The following is a 9,623-nucleotide window of genomic DNA, read 5'->3' as shown; positions in this document are numbered from 1 at the left end:
TATATGCTTGTTATTTTGGTAAACCAAATGCATTATGATTTAATTCTGATTTCTGGATTTCATTTTGATATTTATTTCGCTTTGTTACATTTTGTACACTTTTAAAAACTAATGAACATTTTTGTGATCCCGATGTTTTTAGTGGTTGCTTACTGGGCTCCCAAGCTCATTAAGTTGTTCTCTCTATCTTCCGGATCGGGGAGTAGGGTTGGGTGGTGGACGCTTAGCGGGGTCGTTGAGCAAGTCGCCGCCTAGTCATATTTCAAGTTAATAAACTTTCTTGTTGTGAACCCTAGAACTTATGTCTTATGTTTAATGTCTTGTGAGACACTTGTTACTTGCTTCCAATATATATCGGGCATTGTGCCTCTATGTTGTTTTTGAAAGTTAATGTATTTGTTAAAGGTTGTTTTATCTAGTGTGAGACAGGTTTTGAGGCCTTGCGTGCCTACTTGGTCACGACCTTGTAGGTATGCGGCCGTTTGTCAATGCTCTAGGTTCGGGGCGTGACAAATCTAGTGGTATCAGAGAGTTGTTGATTTCATTAACTATGATCTTAGTTTCCTAGCAAAAAAATCATCTGATTTAGTTTGTTAGGGTGATCTGACAGATGTTTAGATTGGTATCCTTAGGTGTTATTGATCTGATAGGATCTTTTGTTTGAGCTGCCCTGATTGTATTTGGGCTTTACCTTGCGAACGCCTCCTCGTAGGGATACTAGTAGAAGTGTTGTCGATTTGATGGGGACTGGTCCCTCTCATCGCCGGTGGGATCCCCGCCGAGGGAGGGACTAGTGATAGGATTGATAACCACGAAATTCCTGCTGAGGAAGGGACTAATAGGGTTGATAACCAGGAAACTTTGATGGATCCGGGTTCGAGAAGTGGTAGGGTGGTGCGTGATCGAGACAAGCAGCAGCGCCGCGCAGCACCACCACCACTTCAGCCTCCTCCTTCGCCCTTTCCCTCGAGAGCCCTAAGGAGAAAACCATCATGGAATTCAAAAAGATCCGTCCACCACCATTCGAGGGAACTACTAATCCGGATGAAGTGGAAGTTTGGGTAGAAGAAATGGAGAAGGCTTTTTGACGTGATGAAGTGTACTCAAGAAGAGAAACCGAGGTTTGGTGTGTACATGCTCAAGGGTCCTGCAAATCATTGGTATCAAGGGGAGCTTCGCACTCGTCAGGGGAAACAGTTTGGTTCTTGGTTGCAATTGAGAGAAGCTCTTTTCTCGCAAATATTTCACAAGGGACAAGATGGTCCGAGCTTTGAGAAGAAGTTCATCAATCTCACTCGTAGGCGATGTAATGTGGATGAGTATGAGATGGAATTTGATGCACTTTTCGAGATATGCTCAAGTCGGTAGATGATGATCGAGGCAGGGGCCGACGCTTTTGAGGGAGGATTGCGCAGCACATTCGTAGGGGGTTGGCCGCCTTGCACTCTGACTAGCTATGCAGAGGGTTGTGAGTCGTGCCAAGTCTTTGGACACTCGTCTCGAGTGATACTAAAGATCAAAATAGAAGGTTTCTGAAAAAGAGGGATAGAAGCTTTGACAATGGAGGAACCATCGATCGTGAAGTGGAGGAAAAGCCTAGGTTGGAGGCGAGACAAGGTGAATCCCAGATCGTGAATGGGCCACCGAAAGACAGCCGGGTCTCGTGGGTTTGCACCTGTTCCACCTCGTTCTGGACAGAGATGTGCTACTTGTGGAGGTTCGCATGCTACTGCAGATTGTAGACGTAATACTGGGGCTTGTTTCAAGTGTGGCAGTATGGAGCATCGTATTGCTGGGTGTCCACAGCGGTTTTCTGGTGCACAGAGGACATCTAGTATGCAGGATTCGAGACAGGTGTCAGCGCCCAAGTCTCAAGCCGCCTTCGTGTCGTGCGTGGAAAGAGAGATAGCGAGTGAGCAGTCGACTTCCCTCAACTCAACAGAAGCGTGAAGGCCAAAGACCCAGGCGTGTTTATGCAATGACTCACGAGGATGCACACGCCTAATGCAAAGGGTGTCGTGCACATTAGCGGTTTACTCGCGATATGCTTGCGCATTATTTGATTCTCGAGCCACGCATTCGCTCATCTCGCTCCGCATTTTATTCGTAAGCATGCCCCCGCCTGCTATGGTCGTGGATTATGATTTGTGTGTTGCAAACCCCTTTAGGAGTTGATGTTGTGCTTAATAGAGCATGTGAAAATTGCCCCATTATGGTTCGTCGGTCATGAGTTGCTAGCTCGCTTTGCATGTTACTGACCATGACTCGACTATGATGTTATCTTAGGAATGGACTTTTGTCTCAAATTCCATGCAATAGTCGATTGTTATGCAAAAGTGTAGTTTTTAAAATCCTCGAGAAGCAGAGTTCACCTTTCTAGGGAATGATTCTCGCATCATCATCGTGTAATTTCTCGCCTCATGCTCGGAAATTACTTTTGGGTGGGTGCTCGGGATTTCTTGCAACAGTGTTAGAAGATAAAACAGAAGGGCCAGTGTTAGAGGATATTCCAGATGGTGAGGGAGTTTTCGATGTTTTCCCGAAGATCTTCCCTCGGGCTTGCCTCCCGACGTAGAAGTTGAATTTGCTATTGATTTGGTTCCGGGGACTAACCACATATCGAAGGCTCCTTATAGGATGGCACCGCGGAATCTGAAGGAGTTAAAGAAGCAACTTGAGGAATTATCGGAGAAGGGATTCATACGTCCCCAGTGTTTCTCCGTGGGGTGCTCCGTGTTGTTTGTTAAGAAGAAGGATGGTAGTTTGCGGTTGTGCATAGATTATCGGAGTCGAACAAGGTGACGGTGAAGAACCCGTATCCACTACCACGGATAGATGATCTTTTTGATCAGTTACAAGGTTCACAGATATTTTCGAAGATTGATCTTCGATCTGGATACCACCAGTTGAAGATTAAGCCGGAAGATGTGTCCAAATCCGCATTTCGCACTCGTTATGGGCATTATGAGTTCCTTGTGATGCCTTTCGGGTTGACGAATGCTCCTGCGGCTTTTATGGATTTGATGAATCGGACCTTCCAGCCTTTCTTGGATAGGTTCGTCGTGGTGTTTATTGATGATATTCTGGTGTATTCGAAGAGCCGGGAAGAACATGAAGAACACTTGAGGATTGTACTGGGCATCTTGAGAGAGAGGAAATTGTTTGCAAAATTCTCTAAGTGTGAGTTCTGGCTGGACAGGGTAGCTTTCCTTGGTCATGTGATAACCAAAGATGGGATTTCTGTTGATCCTAAGAAGGTTGAGTCAATTGTTGAATGGAAGAGGCCAACTAGTGTGACAGAGGTTCGTAGCTTTTTGGGGTTAGCTGGTTACTATAGGCGGTTTGTGGAAGGGTTCTCAGTCTTAGCAGCACCATTAACAAAGCTTACCAGGAAAGAAACAAAATTTCAGTGGTCTGATCAGTGCGAGCAGAGTTTCCAAGAGTTGAAGCACCGGTTGGTGTCTACTCCTATTCTCACACTTCCGTCTCCTGGTGAAGGTTTTACTATTTACAGCGATGCTTGTAAAACCGGACTTGGGTGTGTATTGATGCAGAATGGTCATGTGGTGGCTTATGCATCCAGGCAGTTGAAGCCATTTGAGGTGAACTATCCCACTCATGACCTGGAGTTAGCAGCAGTGATCTTCGCTCTGAAGATTTGGCGGCATTATTTGTATGGAGAGACTTGTGAGGTGTTTACAGATCACAAGAGCCTCAAATACATTTTCACCCAGAAAGAGTTGAACATGAGACAAAGGAGATGGCTGGAGTTGCTAAAGGATTATGATCTGACTATTAGTTATCATCCTGGGAAGGCAAATGTAGTGGCTGATGCACTAAGCAGAAAGTCTTCTAGCAGTGTAGCTGCATTGATTACATCCCAAAGACCACTTCTAGAGGATATGAGAAGAATGGAGCTACATGTGATTTTACAAGGTGCAGGTGGTTATTTGGCGAGTTTAGTGGTGCGGCCTATGCTCTTGGAGAGAATTAAAGAAGCACAAGCGGAAGACAGCTATTTCCAGAAGATTCGTCAGGAGATAGAAGCTGGCACTCAAGTTCAGTTTCGGATCCACCACGATGGTTCAGTGAGGTTTGGAGATCGGATCTGTGTTCCAAATGACTCAGAGTTAAAGAAGGAAATCATGGAAGAAGCTCACTACACCAGTTATTCAGTTCATCCTGGCAGCACTAAAATGTACAAGGATCTGAAGAGTACTTTCTGGTGGAATAACATGAAGCGGGAGATTGCCCAGTTTGTGGCACAGTGTTTAACCTGTCAGCAGGTTAAGGTGGAGCATCAGAGACCAGCGGGACTTCTTCAACCACTTCCGATCCCAGAGTGGAAGTGGGAGAATATTGCGATGGATTTTGTATCTGGTTTTCCTAGAACCCACAAGGGTACTGACAGTGTGTGGGTAGTGGTTGACAGATTAACCAAGTCCGCACATTTCTTGGCTGTGAAGACTGGCATGTCTTTGGAGAAGCTAGCAGAGATGTACATTGACCAAATTGTGAGGCTGCATGGTGTTCCAGTGTCAATCGTGTCAGATCGGGACACCAGGTTCGTGGCACACTTCTGGAAAAGTTTGCATAAGGCTTTGGGAACTAAGTTGACTTTCAGCACAGCTTTTCACCCGCAAACAGATGGGCAGTCTGAGAGGACGAATCAGATCTTGGAGGATATGCTTCGGGCTTGTATGCTAGATTTTGGGGGTTCATGGGATCGACACTTGCCTTTGATTGAGTTTGCTTATAACAATAGCTATCAGGCAAGCATCCAGATGGCTCCCTATGAGGCACTTTATGGCAGGAGATGCAGATCCCCTATTTGCTGGGATGACGTGGGAGAGAGAAGATTGTTAGGGCCAGAGATTGTACAAATGACAGTGGAGAAAGTTCGATTGATCGTAGATCGCTTATGAGCGGCTCGTAGTAGATGTAAGAGTTATGTCGATACAGGAGAAGAAGTTTAGAATTTGAAGTGGGGGATCATGTGTTCTCGAGGGTCGCTCCAACCAAGGGAGTAATTCGCTTTCGCGTTAGAGGGAAGCTCATCCTCGATTTATTGGCCCATTTGAGATTTTAGAGCGCATTGGTGAAGTGGCATACCGCTTGCACTCACCGCCACCTCTTTCCCGTAGTGCATAATGTGTTCCACGTTTCTATGTTGAAGAAGTTCATCGCAAATCCTCGATCATGTAATACGCTTCTCGACTTTGAACTCAACAATGATATGACATACGAGGAGCGTCCCCTATGAAGATCGTGGACTTCAAAGAGCAAGCTTTTAAGAAGACGGACCATTCCTTATGTAAAGGTTCAATGGAGCAATCATTCGTAGCGTGAAGCGTACATGGGAGTTAGAGTCGAGATGAGAGAAAGATACCCGTATCTTTTCATCTCGACGTAAGAGTTTAGAGGACTAAACTTTCTTTTTAGGAGGGAGGAGTTGTGGGGCCCCACACGCTTTTTATTTTTTTATTTTTTTATTATTTTTTCATTTAATTGTTTTGCATGTAAAGGTCGTTACTGAAGAGGAAAAGAAACTTTCCTTTTTTTATTATTTTTTTCTCTTAATTTTTTTCATACCTTATTAGGGTTTTCAAACCCCTAGCCGCCACCTCTTTGTTTCTCCCAAAATAGATTTCGCTTTGGACCAAGAAAGAGAGATCTTGCCTCTTCCTCTTTTTTGTTCTTTTTGTGTGTGGTGCCGCGGCGAGGACGGGAGATAGGCCTCTTCGTCAAGGGTTGTGTTGTCATCGTTGTGAGGTAAGCGTTCTCTTCCTAGATCTAGGGTTAAGTGGTGTAATTTTATTTCCTCGATCTTGTTGTGGTATTGTTTAATGTTTTATTTAGGAATTAAGTGGTGGATTGATTTCTTTCTTTCATGATGAAACTAGCCATTGAATAGTAAATTTTCTATATTGATTTGCAAATTATTGTTGCCTATGTTCATGATCACGTTGTTTTTGTGTTAAAAACATTATTCTTGATTTGAAAAAGAAAAAAAAAAAGAAATAATAAATTGTTATTATTATTTTTGAAATTAGTGTGAAATTAGGGGTGCTGGCGTCCCCTTTAACACTCACAAATTTAACAAATGTATATATATATATATATGTAGATATATATTAAATTTTGGATTGGATGGCTGTGTTCATGCAAGTTAGGTTCTATGTATGGATGAATTGTATTGTTTCTTTTAAGAAAGCTTAGTTTTAGATTCCACTGAATTTTGATGGATGGAACAAAGTTGGTTGAGGTTCTGCAGTAGATATATATATATATATATATATATATATATATATTATAATTGATTAATTGTTTTAGATATTTCTTAGGGATTAGTGGAGATGTTTTATGTGTAAATAGTTAACACACAGATTTATACATAATATGTGTACATTTGTATAAATTAGATTGTTGGATGTTTTAAGTGTTATGACGCTTAGGATAGGAATTTGATCCATCGATATTTCGTGTATTTATAGCATGTTTAGCGCTTTTTAATACATTGGAATGTACTCTCAAATATAGGGTGTTCTGTGGAAGCCTAATTTCGTGGTGCTTGTAGTTTTGGTGTTAGCTAGTCAGGTAAGTAAACCACCTATAAATATTAATATGTGATGTATTTGTGACACTTATTTATTTTTGGTAATGGTGTATTATCATTACTGTTATTCATTTAATTAAATTTTATTCAATATATATTAAAGTTTTGACCGCTCATTTTTTTCCGACTTTCGTGAGCATGTGTGAAAAGGTTTACTGTTATTTATTTATTTATTTGTTTTTATTTCAGATTTACAATCACATATCTGATTTATGTGAGCATTTAGGATTATTTATTTATTTATTTATTTAAATCTTTTCTCAGAAACTCCAATTACTATATTTTCTTTTATTATAGAAATTAATGGATTATTTTAATATACTTGTTAAGTATTAATTATTGTTGTCGCATAATTGATTAAATCTCTAAATATTGAGGTGAGACATTAGCATTATCTTATTTTAAAATAATTGGAATTATTTTCCTTAGAAAACGGGATCACTAAATTTTCATATTATTGCGTTGACGATGATTTTGGACCCGACATATTTTTGTTATAGAAACTCGTAGTCCCCAAACTAATTATGCAATAACCCTGTCACTGGGGGTTAAACACTGACCGTGTCGACACGTACTTCTGACATAGAAACTATAGTTTCGCACTGTTCCGTCGGTGAAGAATAACGGCTTCGATATTCCGCTCGGGTCACCGAGGGTAAAACCTATGAGTTCTAAAAATCCGACTCGGGTCACCGAGTTTAAATAAATGAGTTATGATATTTTTGTTTTGGCATTAGATGTTTGGGGGACATATATGCTTGTTATTTTTGGTAAACTAAATCATATGATTTAATTTCGATTTCGGATTTCATTTTGATATTTATTTCGCTTTTGTTACATTTTTGTACACTTTTTAAAAAACTAATGAACATTTTTGTGATCCCGATGTTTTTAGTGGTTGCTTCATCGGGCTCCCAAGCTCATTAAGTTGTTCTCTATCTTTCGGGATCGGGAGTAGGGTTGGGTGGTGGACAGCTTAAGCGGGGTCGTTGAGCAAGTCGCCGCCTAGTCATATTTCAAGTTAATAAACTTTCTTGTTGTGAACCTAGAACTTATGTCTTATGTTTAATGTCTTGTGAGACACTTGTTACTTGCTTCCAATATATATCGGGCATTGTGCCTCTATGTTGTTTTTGAAAGTTAATGTATTTGTTAAAGGTTGTTTTATCTAGTGTGAGACAGGTTTTGAGGCCTGCGTGCTACTTGGTCACTGACACTTGCAGGTATGCGGCCGTTTGTCAATGCTCTAGGTTCGGGGCGTGACACGTATATTAAATGTAAATATTAGCATCAAAATAATTGTAAGATGACGAAATCATGTCTATGTTTAAATGTAACAAAAAGATAAGTATATAATATAATATCATTATATATATATATATATATATATATATATATATATATATATATATATATATATATATATATATATATATATATATATGATATTAATATCATATATTGACCCGCATGAGAGGAATTTAGATACTAGTCTATTAAATGTCAATGTTAGCATCGAAATAATTGTAAGGTGACGATGAAGATTCTGATATGTTGGGAAGTGATTTAATTAGTCTAATCTTTATTTGAAATTGTACTAATAAAAAATTTACATTAATGATGAGCATTCTAGTGTTGTTTTTGCCCATATTTAACGTGATTTTTTTTCTATATTATTATAAAGAGATATTGCATACTTGGATGGAGATGATCGACTATTTTGCTATTGCACAAAGTTATCTAATGTAGCATTCTCATATTATATATTTATATGCATGAAAAATTTACATAGGTCTCTTGAGTAATTGCCTTACTTGAATTTAAGTATATTTTAAATCTTAATTTATGACAAAAGTAGTAAAAATAAGAATTTTTATTTACATTTTTACTTTTTATACCAGATTTATTATTTTTCAATTTAGAATCAATAATTATGTAAAAGAGTTTCATATATATATATATATATATATATTTGTCTCAAACCGAGAATAATAAACTCTTACCACGGGCACAAAAATTTAACCAAATTATAATTTGCAAAAATAATATAAATTTTAAAATTTATGTGATGAAATTCTTAGATATTGACAAATATATATTTCTTTTATACATTCCATAAGCCTTATAATAATACAATAACATTAAATCCTTTTTAAAATTATTTAAACTACCACTTCATTGTTCTACATATTGTTATGTTCCAAAACTAAAATTGGCCTATAAGGAGCTTGAAAAGTGAGATGCAAAAACATTAACTTCACTTTGAGCAAGTGTGTTCCTTAATTTTTAATAATACTTTAATTAGTGGCTAAAAAATAAATTAAACATCACTATAACTTATTTTTCCACAAACTTAAATTTTAAAAAAAATTTAAATTAGCAAAAAAAAATTTAGTCTATTGACACTAGATCCCTTGCATAGAATGATCGTGTCCTTATTGAGGAGACGAATTCAAACCTCATCTCATATAGGGTGAATGCACGGTTATATTGAAGTAATAACTTTTTGTTAATGTAGGTTCATAACGTAAATTTTTTATATTTAATAAAAAATTAAAAAAAAACTATAAAGAATATTAATCCCAATATAAAAAAAAAATTGTTATCATTATGAACAATAGTTAAAAAAAAAAAACAATTTTTCATTTGTATTAATAGGTTGCTCCTCAAAATATATGTTTTATTTTTTTTTATAAAATTTTCCTTTTAATAAAAGATTTAAGAAAATTCAAGAAATAAACATCATTTAATGCAAAACATCAAGCTTGTGGTCCATTAAGTAGAGCATAAGTCAAAGATAGGTTAAGAATGGTGGTGTTGTTGGAGGAAAGAATGCATGTGATAAGGTCTTAATAAAACTTTTTGTATAAAAAAAAAAAGATGGAAACAGGTCCCCAAAAAGTGTACACCTAGAAAAGATGAGGAAAGTGAGAGGAAGGTTCCTCATGGGTCCCTTCCCTTTTAGTCTTGTGTCCATAATTGCGGAAGAGTTTTGTTGTTACACTCT

At 38.2% G+C, this 9,623-nt stretch overlaps 1 pseudogene; it reads right to left on the bottom strand.

Moving 5' to 3' along the window:
• Positions 1-991, bottom strand: part of LOC120284051 — a 5,498-nt pseudogene extending 4,507 nt beyond the window's left edge.
• Between the last annotated feature and the right edge of the window lie 8,632 nt (positions 992-9,623).

The sequence above is a fragment of the Dioscorea cayenensis genome, chromosome 19 (genome assembly GCF_009730915.1).
Source record: "Dioscorea cayenensis subsp. rotundata cultivar TDr96_F1 chromosome 19, TDr96_F1_v2_PseudoChromosome.rev07_lg8_w22 25.fasta, whole genome shotgun sequence".
Lineage (NCBI taxonomy): Eukaryota > Viridiplantae > Streptophyta > Magnoliopsida > Dioscoreales > Dioscoreaceae > Dioscorea > Dioscorea cayenensis.
This window is presented reverse-complemented; position numbering and strand designations above follow the sequence as displayed.